The 23,688-nt window shown below is 34.0% G+C and overlaps 1 protein-coding gene across 1 annotated transcript in view; it reads left to right on the forward strand.

Moving 5' to 3' along the window:
* Window positions 1–23,688, forward strand: part of TBC1D5 (TBC1 domain family member 5) — a 587,873-nt gene that overhangs the window by 136,202 nt on the left and 427,983 nt on the right. The window contains exon 3 of the mRNA XM_052000341.1: window positions 17,584–17,694. The gene's annotated coding sequence lies outside the window, so the exon portion shown is untranslated. The remainder of the gene's footprint in view (window positions 1–17,583; window positions 17,695–23,688) is intronic.

The following is a 23,688-nucleotide window of genomic DNA, read 5'->3' on the forward strand; positions in this document are numbered from 1 at the left end:
TCTCATAGAATCTTAAAATATTCTTAGTTTTTCTTGAATATATTAGATTAAGCTCATAACTAAGATACTTTGATACAATGGACATAGAGAAAGTTGAGTGTAGTAATTCTTTGACACCATAAAACCAAGAAAGATATATTCATTAATGTCATGAAAGATGTTATGAGCAATATCCAGTCAATAAACATTAATTAAACTTATGTGCCATGCACCATGGTAAGTGGTGGGGATATAAATAGAAGTAAAATATAAAAGACAATGTTGATGTTCTTTTTCTTCTTTAAAATATATATTATGATTCTCTCTGGGAGAGAGCAGGTTTCTTGGGGAGGTTTTCTGGAGGCAGCCTTAGTTGCAGTTGAAATTAATAATCACCTCAAAACGCATCCAGGTGATAAAAGTTCAGATCTTATATTGCCTCCAATATAGCCCAGTTAGCTTAGAGGCCTATCTCTCTCCTTGGTTCTAAGAGCTCTTGCAGCTTTGTCCTTTGCTTCTGCCTCTTCTTTCTTCAGCCTCCAGAGCCAGCACCAACTTGAATCTGTCTTGCCTCTGAGAGAGGGATTCTGGCTCTCAATGTCCCAGAGTGCTCCTCTCTGACCTCAGTCAATGTTCCGAAGTAAAACTCCTCACTCAGGGCTTCTGGCTGAATTCACTTGACGCTCCCCTCTCAATCTAAAATCAGCTCTACTCTTCATGTAATTCAGCTGAATTCTCTTCTGCCACCAGCCAGCCAAGTGGAAAATGGAATGAATCTCTCTCCGAGAGCCTGTCTGTTTCTTACATATGAGAGAGAGGAATTGTGGAACACGAGAGAGAGGGATTATGGGTTTTCTCCCATAGTGCTCTCTGGTCCTAAGAGCTTCAAGGGAGGTGTGAATTAACAAAGTTACACAGTTAACTTTGTGAATCTCCCATACTTGTGAATTCCACTGAGTAAAGGTGTAAACACAAGCATTGTATCAATTAGTTCTAATTAGTACCTTGATTCAGGTTCTGGCCCAAAACATCAACTCTAATGAGTTAGCAGTTTGTAAAGATTCCAACATCTCCCCCTTTCTTTTGTTTTAGAACATAGGGTGGTCATGACCTTCCTGACTTCTCAAGGAGGTGAGAACACCCCCCCCCACCCCCCCACCCCCGCAAAAGGTGATCACACCTTGCCTGACACCTCAGGAAGGGAGATGAAAACACCAAAGGAAATAGGAAGTCAAATCAGATTAGCGGGTTTCTGAAGGAGCTCACTTGAAACAGGTACACATAAATCCATCAATATGGGAGGCATTACACATAATTTACATAAGCACTTAGCAATATAACACAGGGTGGTAGTAACGTAACAAATAACATGAATCAACATGAAAATTTAAGTACTGCAATAGTCTCATCAACGATTTTTCATCTCAAGAAATCCAATGATTCTTGCAATTACATAAAATATATAAGCACATAGCGATATAATATAGGCTAATAGTAATGTAACAAGACAATCCCTGCCTTAAGAAACTTACAGTATAATGGGGGAAGACAAGGCCCAAGTGGAAGCAGCAGAGGATACAGGGAAAGGTAACTGGCCCAGAGTATTGAGAGAGTAGTATAGTTGGTGGGAAATGAAAAGAGAATTGGAGTGAGCCCTCTTCTTACATCGAGGCCCTGAATTTCATGACCCTCTCTCTCCTGCTCTCATCAGAGGACCAGTGGGTGCTAATGAGATGCCAGGAATGGTGTAGGAGAATGAGGTTTCTCAATGATGTGTTTTCTGAGGAAGAAGGGCTTGATGGGAAAGTCCAAAGGAATCCACAGGCAGAGTAGCTTTTAGAAATTGTTCAAGTGATTCCATTAGAGATCCAAGGTTGCCCAACTGCCTATTTTTGTAAGGCATGGAGCTAACAATGATTTTTAATATATTTTAATATGTTACAATGCAAATAGTTTTTACATTTTTACATGAAGTATGTTTTGCATTTATGTATTTATTTTTAATTTTTAAATATATATAGACCATTTTTCATTCCTTGGGATATAAAAAGAAGCAGTAACCTATAATTGGCTCTTGGGCTATAGTTTGATGAGCATTCTATTATAGATGATAAAAGTTTTCTATTTGTTTTAACATTGTACCAATTTCATCAAGCCTTCAAATATTATGGGAGCTTTTCAGAAGACATTTGCCTAGCAATCCATGTAGGGAAACTAAATGGCCATAGACAGAGTGCATTGTGTATAAACCACAACCCCAGGCTCCGGGAAGGAAAGCTGTCAAACTCAGTTTCCATAATAAATTATGTCTAATGCATCTATGACTGCTGACTTTTTATAGACTTACTCATCTGTCATGTGTCTGTAAGGAGTTTTTTATCCACCTTTCTTCATTTGCTGTGAGGTTGTAAATTTCTGCTATTCAGCAGGTTTTGTTGTAGCACAATATTCTAGGTAATGAATCATTCTATTTCAAATAGATTAATGAAGTTACTCTACAAAGACCATTGAAGAGAACTTTAGAAAGATATCCAACTCTTCTCTCCACGACTTAATAACATGACTTCTTAGCATTGCTTAACTGGCTCACTCTTTGCTTCAAATAGGGGAGATAAGTGTTTGGGGCTGATTTAATGGTTTAACAGATATCCAGGTAGATAATATTTCAAGAGAGAATAACAACTTACATTTATACAATATCTTGGGTTTTATGAATATTATTCCTAACACCCGTGAGTAGTTTTCTCCTTTTCCCTGGTAGAGAGCCACAGAGCCAGAAATAAAAATTAACTTGTTAGTGAATTTTAAGTCATAACTATTTCTTGGTCCTGTTTAGACTACAAAGCAATATTACATAATAGTGCATTATGAAAATCCAAATCCAAAGTAATCAATTTACATTCTTCATGTTTTACTTGACACAGCTTTTGTTGGGCAGGGGGGAGACTGGGACAGATAAACAGGTATTGATTTGAAACTCTATTGCAGCAGAAGGTTCATTCTTAAAATTATCCTAATAATAATTTCTCTCTTGTACTAAGAGCCTCAAGTAAAGTACTTTTTGATCAGTTTAATGAAGTGTCTTCTATAGATCATCTACTTTTTTAAAAAATGAGATATCTTCTAGTGTATCTTATTAGATATTATTATTAAATTTTAAATTATTAACAAAAAAACCATCTAAAATAAAATTAAGATATCTTTAAATTCTTTTCTCAAATACTTATGTTTGTTCTATCTACTCTGCCACATTTCTTTTGCCTTATGGATAGAATACATGCATTGCGCCTGCATGTGCACATACAGAACCTATTGTATGCTGAGGCATGCTGCTCAGAAGTTTGCAACTATTATTTCATTTTCACAATAACCTTTCAAGTTAGATGCTACTATTTTTTCTCATTTTATAGTTAAGGAAATTGAGATAAACAGAGATTAATTGATTTTCCCAGTTTCACACAGCTAATACATTAAGGACAGATTTGATCAGATCTTTCTGATTCCAGGCTCAGTCTTTTGAGTCCCCCACTTGTCTCAAGGTAAGTGTGTGTGTGTGTGTGTGTGTGTGTGTGTGTGTGTGTGTGTGTGTGTGTGTATGTATATATATATATATATATTACTATGCTATTTAGTATTTACTTTACTTTTAAATTATTTTATTGATTTGTTTTTACATAATGTAGTTTTCTCACACTACTCCCTCCTTTTTGCCTTCTAGAGAGTAATTCCTCATAATAAAAAAAATTGATTCAGGTTCCTTATGGGATTTAGTTGTATCTCTAAGCAAGTGCTTTCCATTTGGACCTTTATCTTCATTCCCATCTCTATGGAAAATTGGGTTCCATCCCTGGAATCACCATGGATTCCAGTAGACCAATTTTGGCCTTTGTCCTAGGCCTCCATAAATTTCATGGGTATTTCTAGTCACACTTTCTCCTCTCTGGCCATCATTGGAAAATTTGACTCTTACCTCCCCATCTTGAGCTTTATAAACCTTGCTCAGTTCTAGATGTTCAGGACATCTCAAGCCATAAGTTTTCTCCTCAAACTATCCCCTTCATTTATTCTTCACTGGGAATTGAATTCTGTCTGACATTTCCACTTATTTCATGGAGTGTTTATCCTCATTCCAAATCCTTCCTCCACATCTAATCTTGATTTTATATGTTGTCTTCCCAAATTAGAAGGTAATCTCCTTTAGATCCAAGACTGTACAGCATACTTTTACTTGAATCCCCAGCACTTAACAATGTTTGCTTGACTGTTCATCTTTTGTCCATTCATCCATTCTATCCATCTGCCATCTTTCAGGTCTGTTTTTCCACTATCATTTCTCCTATTTCTTTAAATTCTACTTTCATCTTTATCCTCTTGTGTACTTTCAGAAGCAAATTTCTTATTTTTTTTCAAATGTCACTCTAGTTTTTTCTTTTAATATTTTCCAGAGACAATTTATATTATTTATATATATTTATTTATATTCTTTCCTTGATAGTTGCTTTTAAATAGCTTTTCTTGTGTTTCTAATGTTTGCAAGTTTGAATAACCTGCATTTCTCTATTGGATTTTTTTGGTGGAAGGGTTGGATGGGATTACCTAAAATGCTTTTCTTTTATTGACCATCTGTCTTTTTTTTTTTTTTTTTTCTATTGATGATTGGGCTTAGGTTTTTTCAAATGGCATTTTGAGTTGTAACTTGATCTCTTTTCTCTTCTGCAATTTATTACTCCAATCCCTACTCTAGTTTCTGATGGGAGCAGAATAGTCTGATTTTATTTGAATTTATATTCTTTTCTATTTAAATGTTTTTCTTTTGATATATAATTTTGTTTTATCATTGAAATTGTTTGATGTAATCACTGGGTTTTGGAATTTGAGTATAAAATATTTCTTGTTTCTTTGCTATAGGTAATTTGAGAATTCTTTAAAATTGGTGTTTTGTTTTATGTATTCAGATGCTTGGATCATTTTGTTTTTTAAATCTCGCATTATGGTATTCTGATTTTTCAACTTGTCATTTTCTTTTGTAGGTATATCATTCTTAGGTTGTCTTAAGGAGTGGATGTTTTCTCATATTCTTTACCACTATTGCTTTTTGCTTCTCTTCCAGATTATCATCTTATCAGTATTTGTGTGTTTCTAATCAGTTCTTTCTCACTTTTTTTTGGAGACCCTTGTCAGTGTTTTTGGCAAGGGTTTTCTATCCTGTTAATTGTGCATACTGCCATTTATTCCCTTCTTACTTATTTTTTTTTTATAATAGATTTTTATTTTCAAAATGCATGCAAAGATAGTTTTCAACAATCACCCTCGCAAAACCTTGTGTTCCAATTTTTTTTTCCTTCCTTCCCCCCTACTCCCCTCTCCTAGTCAACACTAATGTATTCATTCTTTTAAGATTCTGCTTTTTTCTCTTGAATCTTTCTGGAACATACTTCTGTGAGTCTTTGGGGAGCTCACAGAATTCTGTGTTTCATTATGTCTATATTCACTTTCATCTGTTTTATAGTTTTATAGAGAAGTTTGTAATCTTTTGGAAGATTTCATGCTTGTTTTCCCTTCTGACATTAATATTTTGTTATTTTTATTCTCAATTTTTAATTGTTTTACTTTTCTTGAGATCTTTGATTGCTTTAGCTTTTTTCTTCTTTTATTTCCTGTTCTTCATTTACTCTCCTCCCTTCTATCCTTCCCCCTACCCCTCCCGATGGTTAGTTTACTCTCTAAGCTGGTCTACAAGGCTGTCTTAACTTCATCCACATTGAGGAATTTACTTTTCCCTGCTTGAGACCTTGTCTTGTCCCTTGTAGCTTCTTGTGGGATAGAACTGGGCACAGCTGGATTCCAGTCCTCTTTTCTTCGTGATCTTTGCAGTTGTATACCTTGATCACCTGTCCCATTTCTCTATCTTTATGGTTCTAATCAGTTTCTCCTGCATTTTCCAAGATTGGGAGATCATTAGGGAAGTTCTTCCAGTCAGATCCTTTGCATCCTTGGATTTTCCTAAACTTAGTGCCACTCCAAAAAGCAATATGCTTAATTTTCATCCTCTGATTTCCTTCTCTTGCTCACTTCCTTGGTCACAATTGATTCCTGTTGCTTGTTCTAACATTCAAAAAAGGAAAGAACAAGAATCGAATATACTAGTAAACAATGCAGCATGACAAATCACTGTGAATGGATCCCATGGTAAAATGTTGATGGAATGGTTAGTGTACCTGTGGGAGAGTTGGGGGTGCTGAATGAAGGCATCTTGATCTAGCATTCTCCTCTGTTCAATTCACATACTCCTTTGGGTCCTTATACTTCTTGTCTTGGGAATTCAGCTATAATTTCTGTATCACTGAAGTTCCTCTTTGGGGGAGGAGGTTCTGAGAGCTAATGAGGACTGGAGAAAATGTTTAATTTTCTATCTTATTGGTTATGTAATCTGGAAATCTCTGCTCGTTCTACCCAACCTTTCATCATTAAAAATGAAACACAATTTAATGGAATATAGAACAAATCCTATGATATAATTAATAAAAAAAACCAAGACCAAGATAATATGTGTGGTTTGTTTTCATTCTTACTTTAGAATTTAAAATTTATCAGGATTCTAATTTTAAGAGTTAAAAAAAGAACATCTCTTGAACAATTTATCTTTTGCATAATTGAAGCCAAGGCAACAAGAAAGGTAAATGATCAGATTAAAACAAATCCCTTAAGGGGAGGGGGAAAAAAAACCAACAAAACTTTTTTATTGAGTAGATTATTTCTTTCAGCTTTATAAATTTTAGAAGTCATGAGATCACTGTCACAGCAAATTGGTGAAATATTGCCATATGCACCTGATTAACAATTGACAGGACTTCCATTAGGTGCTACATCTTTTAGTAAAGTAGAAAATTCTTGAAAGTTTTGTAAATCACTTCTAAGCATTATTATGTGCCAAGAGCTTATTTACACATATAATATCCATTATAAATTTGCACACTGTATAATTTTTAAAATACATATCTTCATCAATGAGCTAGCCAACCAAACAGTATATGTATCAGGAAGGAAAAGTATCTTAATGACTTTAAAACAGCACTAATATAAGAACAAATGCATATGAAATTTAAAACATATTAAAACGACATTCTTTGGAAACAGATTTAAGAACTTTGTTTATATAATTTAACTTTTCCTTGTAGAGAATAATCAAAATTTGAAGAATTTTGTTTAAATTATTCAGCCAACTTTTGTAGCAAATAAACAAAATTAAAATCTTTTTTGAAGATGTTTTTGTTGAAATTACTATTCTAATGTTCAGACAGCATCTTTGTATTTTTTGTATCATTTTTATTATTTGTATTATTTTGTTTGTCCTTTTTAGATGTCCTTTCTCATAGCCAATGTTAACGTTTAAAAATTAACAAAATATTCAGTGAAAATGAAAAGAGCCGTTTTTGCAAATGTGAAAATCATAATTAACATAAATGTTATAGTTCGGAATATTAAATGTAAATATGCCTTCATCTATCTCAGTCTTGTAATTCTATTCTTTGTCCAGTGAGAGATGAAGAGTGATATTGAGACTGCTGCTGTTTAACCTATTTTAATAGCTTAAAAAAATTTTATGACATTGATGTAAATATGAGGTGGGGAAAGAGTATTTATCTCCATTAAATGACATAAAAAGCCGTGGTAAGAATAACAAGCCGGTGGGTGTGCATTAAGCAGTGAAATCCCCAAATTCAGCTGCTAATTATAAGCACTAGGACAATTGCCTCCCACATACTTAGCAGTTATTGTGTGTGTGTGTGTGTGTGTGTGTGTGTGTGTGTGTGTGTTTAGTCAAAGTGTACTTCAGAGTTATTGAAGCACTGAATATGACTTTCATTTTGCATTTATTTCACTAATATAGAAAAGGTTTTTAAAACTGACTTTTTTGATGTATAATTTGAAATTAAATACTACTATGATAATAAATACAATTAGTTTTTACTCTCCAATTTCTAAAAAAGTTCTTAACCAATGATTTAGAGAGCACTGAATTTTTGCTAATTCTGTCTAAAAGACAATGGCTTTGAGAAAAGGATCTAAAGTGATGTTTTCATTATAAACTTATGTCTTTAGATTATTAGAAAAAATTTTCTCCTTTTGGTCATGGTTTATGGACTCCTTCTACTGAACAAATCTTCCCTGGTACATTAACTGTCTGATTTTCTGTGCTTTTGAGAAAAGCTAATTTCTTCTGATTGTATTTTAGCTTTCTCGTTGTATTTCAATAAGATTTTTTGTGATGCTCACAATATACAAAAGGAATACTTTTTCAAGGAGGCAAATAGCTTTTGAGATCTGGAGAACCTGGGGAAATCTCAAAGAAAGAATTGTAAACTCAATCACTTGTATTGTTTATTAAACTTTGTTGTTGTTTTTTCTTTTTTAGGAAAAAAGTATGATTAAGATCTGTTTTTGTGGTTTTTCTTCATTTTAGGTATGCTTTTTATTTTGCTTTTAGTAACTTGTAATTTAAGATCACAGTTATTAGGTGTATTTCTGCATTTTATATATCGCTCCCAGATGCTACAGTATTAGTTTTTATCACTGCATATTTTATGAAATGTCAGCCTTCTGTTGGCTGTTCAGGCTGCATTGTTAGTGATCAAAGCCACAACATAAAGGCGAAGAATCTAAACAGTTGGCTTATCTTTGTCCTTCATTGTGACACAAATACTATAAAATTACTTTATTATAAAAATACAAATGAAAGCCTCGCATAACATGTAATGGCAGATTGAAATTCTTTGTTTATCAGTGAAATAGGCCATGTCTATTATAAAGAAATTAAGTTGTCAGATACAGAAAAATATTTTAGTTTTTTAAGATACTTTTATTTTAAATTATATGGAGGATTATTTATATTTTAGAACTTTTCTAAATAATGATAGGTATATAGAAGTATTGAGTGACAATTTTACTTGTTCTGAAGTCTTAATGCTAGTAACCAAAATGAATTCTCAAATATAATACTTAGTGTTTTTCTCTCTGATATTATCTCCAATTTATCCTTTCCCTATCTTGTTTGTACACATTTGTTTTCATGTTTTCTCTTGTTTGTGACTGTGAGCTTCTTGAGAGTAAGACAGAGACTCTCTTTTTTCCTTCTAGTTATATTCTTGGCTCTTAACACAGGGCTGACACATAGTAAGCATTTAATTAAGGCTTGACTTTGAAAATCGATTAGTGGTTTCAAGCCTTGAAAACACCATTTAAATTAAAAATGATTTAGTATGGAAAAATTCTTCTTTGGGAATTTACTTTTTTAATAGTTTCATGCTTTTCTAGCACATCTTAAAGAAAATTTTATTTTTTTGCCTTATGTAATTAGAATGGGGGGAAAACCTTCTTCAAGCTTGAAAGAGATTCTGTAAGAATAAAAATCTTGAATGATTTTGATCAGCTGTGGTGTATGCCCTGCACAGCAGTTGGTTCAATCAATTTTATGTTTTGGGATGGGTTTATTAAAACGAGCTGCTGCTTTCAGTAAATCATTGCGAAAGATGTTGGCTTTGTATATGCCCTTTTTGGGGGGGCAGTACTTTTCCTTTGCAAATCTTATAAGTAAATTGCCAAGGAGGCCACATAGAGATAGATGTTAGACAGAATCTTGGACTGTTTTCACATTCACACAGTGTGCTTATAAAAAGAAGAGAGAATGTGTTTTGTAAAAGAGCATAGAACATTAAAGTTCTTTTATAAATTTATTGCATGTTGACTTTGAGGAGATTTGAGGAGATTGTTATTTTCATTTTCTGAAATAGTACTTCAGTTTTTTAGGTATCTCTAATTTTCTTTGTCTGGATATTTTCACCAGATATTCAAGGTTAGCGTCAAAGCCTACTGGCCCTGGCAAAAATAAATAAATATATAAAAATAAGACAAGAAGCATTTATTGCCAGGTAATCAGGATTTTGCTTAGTTAGAAGGTAGGGCTGGGATTATAGGCACACATTATTATACTGGACCCTTCCTTCAAGCACTTCTTGGTTTTCAAAGAAATTTTTTAAAAAAAATTTTTTGGGGGGAGAGGAAAAGAGAGAGGGAGGAAGAGGAGAGAAAGAAGAAGAAAATGAACAAGGAAGAAGGGAACAAAGCAGAGGAAAAAGAAAAAGGAAGAGGAGGAGGAAGAAAAGAAAAAAAAAAGAAAATGAAATGGAAGAAGAGGAGGAGGAAAAGAAGAGGGGAGGGAGAACAAATTTCTGCCTTCTCTCCATTCATTCTTTCCTACCTCAGCACTACCTGACTTCCCTGGGAAAGGATGAAAGAAAAACAAACTTATTACAAAAATGTATAGTCAAGCTAAATAGATTTCTGCTTTGGGTATGTCGAAAAAAATATATCTCATTCTGCACACTGAATCTTTTACCACTCTGTCAGTGAGTTGCATGTTTCATCTTCAGTCTTCAGAAAAGTGATTGGTCACTGCCTCATTGAGGAGTACCTAATTCTTTCAAAGTTTTTTGATTTTATCACATTATTGTTATTGTATGCATCAATCTTTTGATTGTTTCATTCTGCATCAGTTCTTAGAAGTCTTCCCAAGTTTCAGAGAAATCACCCCTCATCATTTCTTACCGCATTATATAATATTTCATAACATTTATCTTCCCTAACTTGTTCAACCATTTTATAAAAAAATCTGTAAACCATAAGCTAAGAGATATTTTTGTGTACTAATTACTCCCTTAATCTCTTTCTAAATCCTCCTTCTTTCCCTTTCTCCATTTCTCTTTTGAGGGAAATGTATTTCCCTAACCACGTCTGTGTGTTTATGTGCAGGTGTCAACTGCTCTTTGTAATTATCTCCTCCTTTTTTACTTGAACATTCTGATTAGTGGGATAATTTCCCCCAGCCTTTTCTTTTCCTTCCTTTTTCCTTCCTTTTCCACATCCCAGTGCATTGCTCTTCCCTTTTTTTTCCATAGGGTCATCAAGACACAAAAGAACCACTTTCAGGCCTTTTGTTCTTAGACTCTAGTCTCTTTGACTCCGGAAGATGAGAGATTGCCCTGGGATGCATCTGCCTTTTCCCCATATCTGAATTAAGCAATTTATCCTTGTTTAAGCCTTTATTGTTCACCTGTGTTTAACTTTTTATATTTTTCTTAACTCCTGTGTTTAAATTTGAAACTTTCTATATAGCTCTGTTCAGTTAATTAGAAATGCTTGTAAGTGTATAATTTCATCAAAAGTATATTTTGCCCCCTTTAGGATTATATTCAGTTTTGTTGAGCAAATTTTTCTTGGCTGTGAGCCTAAATCCTTTACTTTTTGAATTATCATATTGCAGTCTCTTCACCCCTTTTATGCTTGTGCCTTCTAAATCAGTTGTGGTCCTAATTATAGCCCTTTTATAATTGATTTATTTCTGGCTGCTTGTATTGTTTTTTGCTTTGAATTTAAAACTCTGAATTTTGGCTGTGATATTCCTGGGATTTCTTTTAGGAGGTAACTTATGATTCTGTTTCCACTTTGTCCTCTTGTTATAAGAGACCTAGATCATTTTAAGAATTCTTGAACTATGAGTGTTTACCCTTCCACTCCTGCCTCCCACTTTCATGTTTTCTAATGATTCTTTTCCTGTTTTATTTTATTTTTGAAATTTTAATTTTCAATTCCAAATTTTCTTCCTTTTTCTCCTCTTTCCCCTAATCCTTTGAGAAGACAAGACATAGTAAGAAGTTTTGTCTAATAATTGTTAATTTTTTCTCCTTGATATGTATTCTAGGTTAGTTGCATTTACTTATGAAACACCTTATATTTTCTTCTATTTCTTTTCAATCTTTGGACTTTGTTTTAATGTGTCTTGTTATATTATAGAATCATTGACTTCTGTTTGTTTTATTCTCATTTTCAGGAAGTTTGTTACTTGGGGCAAGGATTTATACTTGTTACAAATTTTTCTTCCATCACTCTTTTCTTTTCCATTTTTTCCTCAAGTACTTTTGTTTAATTTGTAGAAAAAATTTTAACTCTTAAAATTTTTAATTGTATATCTTCCAGAAGTTCTGTTTGACTTTGTGCTCAATCTGTGTTTTTCTTGGAGGCTTTGTAGCTATTTTGAAGTTTATTCTTTTCTGTATTTATATGTTAAGCATCCCTGTCACCATAATAGTTTTTTATAGTTGGATCCCCATTACCCACCCCATTTCTTCTCCAGTTTGCTTCAGGCTTGAGGCTTGATGTGAGAGTCAGTTGTGGGCACTGCTAGAGAAAAGGTTCTAGGCTAGTCCTCTTATTCCCTTCTGAAGATATGAGTGTTATGGCTTTTCATGACCACGAGGACAATCCATTCTGGGGATCTTCTGGATCCAGGTCAGTCTGATTATTACCCTCCTTGGCCTGAGCTCTTCAGGGTCCTGAGGTAACCTGGGGAGCCAGCTGCAGATTCCCTCAGTCCAGTCATTCTATGGGTTGGAAAGCAGGTTCCCTTTCTGCCTGGCAAACGCCACTGGTTCACTTTGTACCTTATGGAGCTTGTTGCTCAGCCCTCCACATTCCGCTAGGTTTAGATCCCTCTTCCTCCATCCCGCATGTTTTACCCTCCACTCTTATTGGACATCTGCCCTTCCAGTGGGAACTCATTGTTTCATTCCCCTGATATCATGACTTGGGGGAGTCTGCGAGGAGCATAGTCTCTGGACTTGACTTCTGAGTCACTATGTGAAGCTGTTCATGGCCAGCCTTATCCATAGACCTCTTCCTCTGTCTCCATTTCCCTTCATACACAACATGTAATTGCTTTTTTTCCCCTCAAATTTCCCTTGTTTTCTATCTTTTCTAGATTTGCTTGGAAGGTTTTTCTTTTTACCCTTGCTTTTTTAAGATCTATAGGTTGCTTTATTGTACCACTTTATATTGCTCTGCCATCTTGGCTTCTGGTTATGATGCACAAAGAAGAAAATATTTGTCTGAATAAGTAAATGTATCCTAATTCTATCACATACCCATTTTACCCTGCCACATTTTAATTAATGCTGCCATATCTGTTTCTTGATCACTAAATCATCTTCAGTATTATAGAATGACAGGGACAGTGACTAGATTTCATCTGTTTTCCTCCATAAATTAATTTTATATAAAATTACTTCAGTTTACCACAGATAAGCTATTGTGATTTGAGCTGCTTTTTTTGAACATTTTGCTTAGATAATTTACGATGTTTGTGGGATAAAAGGTGACAGGCAGGTGATGTTACAATAAGGCAATAATTTTTTTGGGGGGAAAAGGTAGAAACTAGAAACAAATGGAATAACATAAGGAGAGACAGTTAATGAGATGCAGAATTATTTAATAAGTCTGGAACTGAGAATTTGGATAGAACAAGAAATAAAATTATGGACAGTGTCATGAGTTTGTAACAAGTAGAATCCAAAAGAATTTCTTGACATGTACATGTTCTTATTTTAATGCACCAAATGTAAAGGTAGACTTAAAAGGTGTGTTTGGCATCCTCATATGCTGAGGAAAGTAACAATTTTGAAGACTTTGATAGCTCAGACTACTATAACGAAATTACTGAACACAAACTAACAGATTTAACAATGATTTGTCCTTTGAGGCCTAGAAGACTCTGAATCCACCCTAAGAAATCTAAAAAAAAAAATAATAGAACTCATTAGCTTTTATTAAAATTAATTTTTATTGTTTTTTGAGTCAATTAAAATTCTTTTCCAATCCTATCTTTTCTTCCCTTCCTCTCATTGTTTTCTTCTTGGAATAGAAAGAGAAGAAAAATTGTTTCAAACACATATAGATAACTAAGCCACATTCCTGCATTGGCCATGATCCCTAAAATCTCAATCTGTAATAACTTCATTACCTATCAAGAGAAGGATAGCATATTTTATCATTAATCCTCTGGAATCAGAGTTCCTGAATCTTTTGTTTTCATAATATTGTTGTTATTGTCTAAATCCTTCTGATTCTTCTCATTTCATTCTACATCATTTTATATAAGACTTTGCAGGCTCCTCTGAAATTATCCTCTCCATCATTTCTTAGAGAACAATAGTTTTCTATCACATTCTATATGTCATTATGTATAGAGCCATTTTTTAGTTGATGAGTACTTCTTTGATTTCCAATTCTTTGTCTCTTCAAACATTTTAATATTTTGTGCTTCTGGGCCCTTTTGCTATTTGCTTGATCTATGGAGCATATACCTACTGGCTATATTGTTTGTTATAAAAGAATGCAATTTAATAACTTTTTGTCCAAAATTCCAAATTGCTTTTCAAAATGACTTAGTCATTTTACTAGTGTGCCTCAAGTGCATTTAATTAGCTCTTTTTGTATAGCTCTTCCAGCATTTGTCATTTTATTTTTTAGTCACCTTTGCAAATCTGATTACTAAAACTTCAGAGTTGTTTTAACTTGCGTTTCACTAATAATTAGTAATTTAGAATATTTTTTCTTATACCTGTTGATAGCTTGGGTTGATTCTGCTCAAAAGTGCCTTTTTACATCCTTTTGGCAATTTGTCAACTGAGAAATGTCTGCTTTTCTTATAAATTTGAATCAGTTCTCTCTCTGTCTTAGAAATGAGACCTTTGGAAGGAAAGGGATCCACATGTGCAAAAAATGTTTGTGGTAGCCCTTTTTGTAGTGGATGCCCATCAGTTGGATAATGACTGAATAAGTTATGGTATATGAATGTTATGGAATAATATTGTTCTATAAGAAACGATCCGCAGGATGATCTCAGAGAGGTCTGGAGAGACTCATGAACTCATGCTAGGTGAAATGAGCAGAACCAGGAGATTACTGTATACCACAAAAATAAGAATATACGATGATCACTCTTTCCAACAATGAGATGATTCAGATCAGTTCCAATAATCTTGTGATGAAGAGAGCCATCTATACCCAGAGAGAGGACTGTGAGAACTAATGTGGATCTCAGCACAGCACTTCCACTCTTTTTGTTGTTGTTTGCTTGCATTTTGTTTTCTTTCTCAGTTTTTTTTTCTTTCTTGATCTTATTTTTCTTATACAGCAAGATAACTGTCTAAACATATATACATATATTGGATTTTAACATATATTTGAACATATTTAACATATATTGGATTACTTGTCATCTAAGGGAAGGGGTAGGGAGAAAGAGAAGAAAAAAAATTACCCATGCATATGTTTTTGTAAAAATCTTTTGTAAATAAAAAGTTTTAATTAAAAAAAGAAAGAAAGAAATGAGACCTTTGAAATAGCAAAACTTCAATAAAGTTTAAAAAAAGGATAAATAAGACCTTTATCAGAGACACTTGGTACAAAACCTTTTTCCCATTTGCTTGCTTTTTTCTGATTTTATCTGCATTGATTTTGTTTGTGCATTTATAATTCTGATTGGCAATTATCTGTTTCCTTCCTTTCTGTTTTCTTATACTTTTCCTTCTCTTTGGGTCTCTTCTACTCCCTTTTCCTTAAAGTAAAAAAGGGTGTTGGGAGAGGAGTATACTTGGCACCAGTGCTCTAGGATTGGTGCCTTCTCCTGCCTCCCACAGCTTCATACTCCTTCTCCTCCACTCCCATCTTTCTTTTTCATATGTCACCCTTATCCTTCATTTCTGTTAAGCTTCTCTTCCTAATTCAACTTCCTTAGAGTTTGTTTTCATAAGAACTAATCCTTTCCTCAATTTACCCTTCCTTTTACCACCCCCTTTTTTTCTTCTCCCCTTTTTCTGCCAGAGTAAGCTGATCCAGTACAAAGTCTGGTTTTTTGCTGCCACTCAAATCCAAGCTGGTGTGTGAGTGGGCATAGAGTGGGCACCCAGTAAGTGTTGATGCTTTCTCAGGACATAGATACGGGCCTGTTGTTTTCCCTAGTATGGTACAGCCAGCCTCTGAGTTGGCCCTGGAGTATCCACTTGGGTACCTGTGGCTCCTTGAATAAGGCTAAGACCTCTTTGTGTGTTTCTTTTTCCCCTCATGCAGAACCTCAGCTCACTTTTAGTCTCTGTGATAGGTGTTACTGGGAATGTTTCTGACTAGACTACACCCCTTGGATTCATTGACCTTTCTCTCTCCTTTTAGTGTCATGGGCTAGGAAAATGATGAGGGAGGGTTTTGTACCCTTTGGATCTCCTGGTCAGGAATCAGTCTGGTATGTTTTCTGACATAGTTATTGGGGTGAATTCAGCAGTGTTCTTCTTGCTATTCTGCTCTATTGGCTCCAACTTACTAGTTTTCTAGAGAGAAATTCTGTCGTCTCTTTACACAACTGGAACCTAAGACCCTCTTGGGAATGAAGTCAAAATAGAAATGACTGAAGTTCATGACATTCCTTATTTGATTCTCTTCTCAGAAGGTTATAATGATGGATTTTAACCAAAGGGTAAATTGAAACAGATCTTTGTACAAGATAACATTTTTAAATAAGAGCATGTTATCCATCAACAAATTGGTGGAGGGTTTGCCTTCATTAATGCCAAAGACTCAGGGGAAAAGGACAGTTCCCCTTACATGGGGGGGGGGGGGGTGGGGGGAGGTGGTACAGAACAAAGAATAAAAAAGGTTAGATGACATCTTGGGATTAAAGGCAGCATGATTGGTTACAAAGCTGAGATGCAGGGAACAACCTGTTTAGTTGAAAATTTGGTACAGAGGATTAACAATAACTCCTTTTTTCCTCATGACACTAAGAAGTGCTCTTTAAGTCTAAATGTGAGACCGGGTGAGCACACAAGACATCCTTGAAGAATAGCTTGGGTGGAGTAAAGATATTGGGCCCAAACTCCCTTACTTTCTCACACATTCTCCAAGGTTAGAAAAATTCCTTGAAGCTGGAGACTAGATTTTTTTTTATCTTGACCCATTATAGACGAGTGCAGATACACACAAAAAACCCACCATGACTTAAATAATAATAAGGCAAAATCAATTATTGTAAATAGGGTCAACAAGAAAATGATACAGGATTAATTTGATTTTTTTCAAGGTATAAGTAATTTTCTAATAACAGGTCAGAATTAATCTGGCTTTTTCAGAGTGCAGTTTTGTTCCAAATCATGCTTGATAAAAGGTAATATGAGAGAATTTGAGAGAAGAGAATTTTATAAATATTGTAAACTGTATTGAATAGTTACAATTATGATGATCTATGGATTATCATGATTTAATATGATTATGTTAGAATGGTTCACTTGACATGGAAGCTAAAATGACTGATTTTCATTAGGCCACGAGTTTCCTATTCCTATTTGTAACATAGTTAATCAACACATTTACTGAATTAACATTTTTTAAGTTCTTATTTTGTATTATCTTCATGCTTAGGGACATATACAAATTAAAATGTCTGACTCTACCCAGAATCCTTACCATTGGTTTCTCCTTCATCAGTTTCGTGGCCCTGCTGTTACTAAGTTCCTTGATTTTGGTCATCCTGCTACTCTGGATCTAGAACTTGAACCTTGTTCTTCTGTCAGCTATGTTATATGGCCTCTTTATGATGTACTGGATTATAACATTATTCTATATTATAATTAGTTATAATATTATTATTAGATTACTAGAAAACGACTTTTAACTTTGGTTGTTTTTTGTTTTTTGTTTTTTGTTTTTTTAATCTCCTAGCATGGTCCTAACATAAGTCATTGGATGTGAGCTAAGAATTCTAAGAAGATAAGAGAGGAAAAATAATACTGGAAATGTAGTGTCCTTGGCCTCGTGTATATAATTTTACAGGTATGTCTTCATTGACTACAACTATAATTTATGGAATTTCACATATGCAAATTCTCTCTTCTGATGACAGTTTTCCTTGCCTATCTTTCCAGCAGTCATGCTTTAACTCATAGGCCACTGATTCAGTGGTCATGATGTGGGAATTGGAGTAGTCTTTGCTGCCCATTGCCGTTTCCAAGCTCTCCTGCTAAGACCACCACTCACTGATCTCTCCTCCTTGGAAGTTCAGTCAATCCATAATTACACAAATTAATACTTTGGTAGCAATTATTTGCTAACCTTCAAGAATGCTGTCCTTCCTTCTTCAATGATTTGAGTACTTGGCTAACACTCTTTTTGTTCTCAAATTCCTACCTTCATACTAGGGATTTTGAATATCTATCTATCTATCTATAGATATTGATAGATAGATGTTCTCCCAAACAACTTAACTTTCCAATTCTTTAGGTCATTCATTTCCTATGATCTAGACTTTATACTTTATCTTAGTTATATGTAGAGGTAATCATACCCTTTGATTTTGCCATCACCCATAAAGATTTCCATTTTTAAGCTTTATCAACTCTGAAATCTGATTATAACCAGGAGATTGTTGTGATTAAACTTGTCTTTATGCCTTTCAACCTCCAGCCATGTCCTTTGTCCTCACTGTAGCTCCTAGTCTATCTGCTTTTCCTTCTTTCACAGGCTTTTATCTTTGCAATGGTTAAACTCTTATTTTTCCCACCTTCACCCTTTGATGAACCTTTTCTGTCCTCTTGAGAGTCTTTGTCTCCCTATTCATTTGCTGATTTTGATTTTTCCAAGACTCATCTTTGGATTTCTTCCACCATCTCCAACTTTCACTCCTACTCATTTGATACTGGATCTTCTAGAAATTTATGTTACGGGAAACCAATTTTAGTCTTCAACAATGAAAATCGGTCCTTTTAGGTGATTCACTTTTTCCAGTAACTCACCCTCATGACTTTTGCAGTCCTCTTCATGATCTTAAGAAGTCTGTTTTCATATCAAACCTAAACTCCTGGTGGAGTCGCTCAAGTCAGACCCACTCCAGAAGAATATAGATAGGCACTCATGCTTAAATTAATTTTTACTCTTAAAGAATGACAGCTGATCTCATATAATTTGTCCCCTTATTCATAAATTCTGAAATTCTTGTCTGATTACAATCTGTTGTCACATTCCATCTCTTCCTTCTGCCTTGCAACTCCAGAATGTGTTTTTCATTGTCATCATGATTTCCAATCCTTCTGCTCCCATTACCCCTGCACTGGTGTGCTCTTCTCCTTTCCTCATCTTGTATCTGTTGCAGCATCAAAGCTATTGCCCTGCCAAGCCTCAGACCTGGAGTTCTCTCACTACCTCCTTGCCTGTCCTCCTCAGCCTGCTCAGTGAAACTGGAGAAACTGAGCAAACCAGGGCCCTAGCAAATTTTTTTGTAAAACCTCAACTGGGCCTTCACAGCAGCAAGACAGTTGCTTCATGCTTCATTAATTGACTCACCCCACTCACAATGACTTTTTCAGACCTTTTCCTACCTTTCAAATTTCCCATGGCCCCCTCACCAACTTTGTCTTATCATTTCACTGAAAAAAAATGAAAACATTCTCCAAGAGTTGCCCTTCTTCTTTTGCTCCTCATCTCACATCATCCAGCCAGTCTTGAGCAGATCGCTCGCTTTGTTACTCTCACCCTCACTCAGTCCTCAGTCTCCCTGCATGCTGGCTTTTTCCCTGCTGCCTACAAGCGTATCCGGCTCTTTTCCATCCCAGCTAACCCTGGCTTTGTATCCTTAAGAAGACAATCTGGATTCGATATCTCCCCCATCTTCTTAACCAGCCCCCTCTCTTCCTCTCTTTGCTCTCTGCTCCCGCCTATTATCCAGCTTAGATCTAGTAAAGAACGTCTTTTCCCCTTCTAATTTTCTTATACCACCATGATACTCTTTGGTCCAGTGGCACAAGGCGTCTTGCTGCATCTCCACACACTGCTTACTCCCCATGGCTGGAATACTGTGCCTCCTTGCTTCCCTGACTTCCTCTTCAGTCCCATCTAAAATCCCATCTTCTACAAGAAGTCTCTTCTGATACTGATGCTTTTTATTTCTTGTTTTTTACCTCCATGGATTGTCTGACATAATCGGTGCTTAATACATGCTTATTGACTGACTTATCAAATTTGAATATTTTGAATCCATGTCCATGATTGTTTGCATTGCATAATATTTGTAAGGAAACTAACATTTGTAAGTAACAACAGTATTGGAAAAGAGGTCAGTATAGCAATTCCTCACTTATATGCAAAACTATGAATTAATTTAATTAAAGAAATATATTACATATCTAATGTGGGCACTGGTGATTTAAATGTAAAAGTATGAAACACCCTTGCTCTTAGGGAACTTATATTTTTATCATAGTAACAGCATATATATAGGTAATTTAAGACAATTTTTTAGAAATGTATTTATTTAAAACTTAAATACAAAATGAGAAAAAAACAAAAGAAAAAGAAAAAAAACATTATATGTCCAGCAGGAACATCAGGGAGAATTCAAAATACATAACAATAAATTTCCACTTCAAGAAAGCATATATTAAAATAATAATAATTATAAAATATATATATAATAATAGAAGACATTATATTCATCTTTTCTTTGGTTCCTTGTAGATTTTCCTTTTTTTCTGCTGTGTCCTTTTTACTTTATTCTTTTTTCCTTATTTTCAGACCCTAAGTATGCTACACTTAAACACAGATATATTTAGGTATACATATGTATGTACACATAAACCCCTGGGCACATGTGCATGTGCATACATACAACACACATGCCTATAGAACAGTATTCATATCCCTAACTATAATGTAGATTTTTTTCTTGATTGAATCTTTTTAAATTTTAACTTTGTCTGAGATTGATGATTACTACTTCTACTTTTTTTTTCTAATAAATTCTACTCCTGATCATTTGGTTGTGTTTGTGTATCTCTCTCATTTCCTATCACTGGTAACTCTTTTTACTTTCCTTTTACCAGTGAACTTGCTTTACTATTACATAATCTCCCTGTTGCCCATCTTCCCCACTATTCTTCTCCACATCCTTTCTTCCCCTTTATCCTTTTCTCATTGATTTGTACATTCTTCTGTACTCCACCTTATCCAATTACCTCTCTTTCCCCCTTCTTCCTTTATAGATCTAATTTCTCTGTGTTGATTTTTTTTTATCATGCTTTTCATTTGTATGGCAGTTACTATTTTTACCTTTTCATAGACAGTTTTGCTTTTTTGAATCACATCATACTCAGCTCTACCTCAGTCTTTCTTTTGGACAACCCAATTTACTAATGTCAGTCTTAGACATATGATTTATATTTCACATAAAACATAGTTTACCCTTATTGATTCCTTTGAAATTAAGTCTTTGATGTTGGCTCTTACGTGTTAAATTTTCTATTGAGTTCAAGTTTATTTGGAACAAAATCCTGAAAATCTTGACAATTCATTGAATATCCATTTTTTTTCATTCAATGCTATACTTAATTTTGCTGGATGTAATATTTTCAGTTGTTACCCTATTCTTTTGATTGTCAATATTCCAGGCATTCCAGAGCCTGTGGTCTTCTATTGTAACTGCTTAAGTCATGTGGGATTCTCCTTGTAGCTCTAGAAGATTTGGATTGTTTTTTTGTTGTTAATTGTAAAATTTTCTCTTTGATCTGGGATTTTTGAAATTTAGCAATGTTGGGGCAGCTAGGTGGTGCAGTGAATAGAGCACCAGCTCTGAAGTCAGGAGGATCTGATTCAAATCTGGCCTCAAACACTTAACACTTGCTAGCTATGCAACCATGGGCAAGTCACTTGACCACAATTGCCTCAGGGAAAAAAAAATTTAGCAATATTGTTCTTATGTGTTTTTCTTGTTGCATCTCTTTGAGGTAATGATCAATTTTTTCTATTTCTACTTTCTCCACTTGTTCTATCATTTTAGGACGATTTTCTTTCATTGTTTCTTGTATTATTGTTTCAGGGAAGCAATTTTTATAATTTTCGTTCAGTTCCCCATATATTTTATAAGTAAGACACTTCCTTTATCAGAAAAACTTGGTGCAGAATTTTTTTTTCCTTCTAATTTTGACCGTATTAGTTTTGTTTGTGCAAAAGCTTTTTAATTTCATCTAACCAAAATTATCTATTTTCCTGTAATTCCCTCCAATTCTGGTATTAAACTCTTCCCTTATCCATTGAAATGACAAGTACATTTTTCTGTGCTCCCTTAATTTACTTCTGCTATCTTCCCTTTCTATCTGTCATTTATCCATTCTGACCTTATCTTATAGTGCGAGATGTTGGCATTTCTGATTTCTGCCAGATTGGTTTGCTTTTTTCTCAGCAATATTTGTCAGATGTTAAATTCTTACACCAAAAGTTTGAATCTTTGGGTTTGTCAATCTCTAGATTACTGTGATTATTTACTACTGTGTATTGTGTATCTATTCTCTTCCATTGATTTACTACTCTGTTTTTTAATAATAAAATGTTTTGATGATTATCACTTTACTACTGAAATCCAGAACTGCTCAGCTGCCTTCTTTTACATTATTTTTCATTCATTTCCCTTGATCTTTTGTTCTTCTAAATGAATTTTGTTACTATTTTTTCTAGCTCTGTAAAATAATTACTTGGTAGTATGGTTGGTATGGCAAGAATACCTAAATTAATTCAGGTAGAATTGTCATTTTTATTATATTGACTTGGCCTAGCCATCAGTAGTCAAACTCCAATTGTTTGGCTCTGTCTTTATTTCTGTAAAAAGTGTTTTGTTATTGTATTTGTGTAATCCCTGGGCTTGTCTTGTCAAGTTAAACTCCCAAGTTTTTTATATTGTCTGCAGTTACTTTAAATGGGATTTCCCTTATTTCTTTATGTGGTGTTTTATTGGTACTATAAAGAAAAGTGAGTATATGTATTTTTTGTGAGTATATTGTATATCCTGGAACTTTGCTGAAGTTGCTAATTGTTTTAACTAGTTTTTTTAATTGATTCTCTAGGGTTCTCTAAGTATACTATCATATCATCTGCAAAAGTAATAGTTTTGTTTCCTCATCACCTATTTTTATTTCTTCAATTTCTTATCTTATTGCTACAGTTAGCATTTCTTTTACACATTTCACTTACTAATCTCCAAGAATAGTTTCAGATATTTTATTAAATGCTTTGTTAAAATCTAAACTTTATCATTAGCATTTCTTTGATACAGCAATTCTATGAAAAAAAGAAATGAGAAGAGTTTATTGAAATTTGCAGGTCATTATTTTTCTTATTATCGAAGTCTTCATTGCTCAATACTTACAAAAACCTTTTCAAATTATCTCCTCACGTATCTGTCTTTGTTGCCACTGGCAATTCATTCCAATCTTCCTTGTTATTTTTTCTTCTTTTTTGCTGAATCTGTCTGCTTTTTTTTTTTTTTTTGAGTTATTTTTGAAATACTTTAATTTCAATATTTTTAATCATTTAGACTTTTTGTCACATTCAATATATTCTTGCCTTATTGCTAATAATTCAAAAGTGATGCTAATAAATACTTAATTATACTTTATACATATATCTATCCCTGACTTTTGAACAGTTTATTTAAAAACACTTCTTATTATTTATCTTTTCCCCAGTGCAGGCTATTTCAGGATAAAGCAAAAGAAGGGGAGCTATAAAGCACTTATGATATTAAAAGTAGACAACAAGACTGTACTTAATGCAGGAATAACTGAGAGTGTTTTATTTGAATGATTTTCTTTGGCACGGTCATTTTGTTAATGCATCAAGCGTCCCCCATTTCTAAACATTTCATTACATTGCACTTTCTAGAATTTTATCAGATGTTTATGTGAATCTATAAAAAACATACTTCTCAGTTAATAGACAATCATTTACACTATATTATAAATTAATTTAATTTTTTAATGTGTTCTAATATATAATTCAATACAG

Source organism: Antechinus flavipes, chromosome 5, assembly GCF_016432865.1.
Source record: "Antechinus flavipes isolate AdamAnt ecotype Samford, QLD, Australia chromosome 5, AdamAnt_v2, whole genome shotgun sequence".
Classification (NCBI taxonomy): Eukaryota; Metazoa; Chordata; class Mammalia; order Dasyuromorphia; family Dasyuridae; genus Antechinus; species Antechinus flavipes.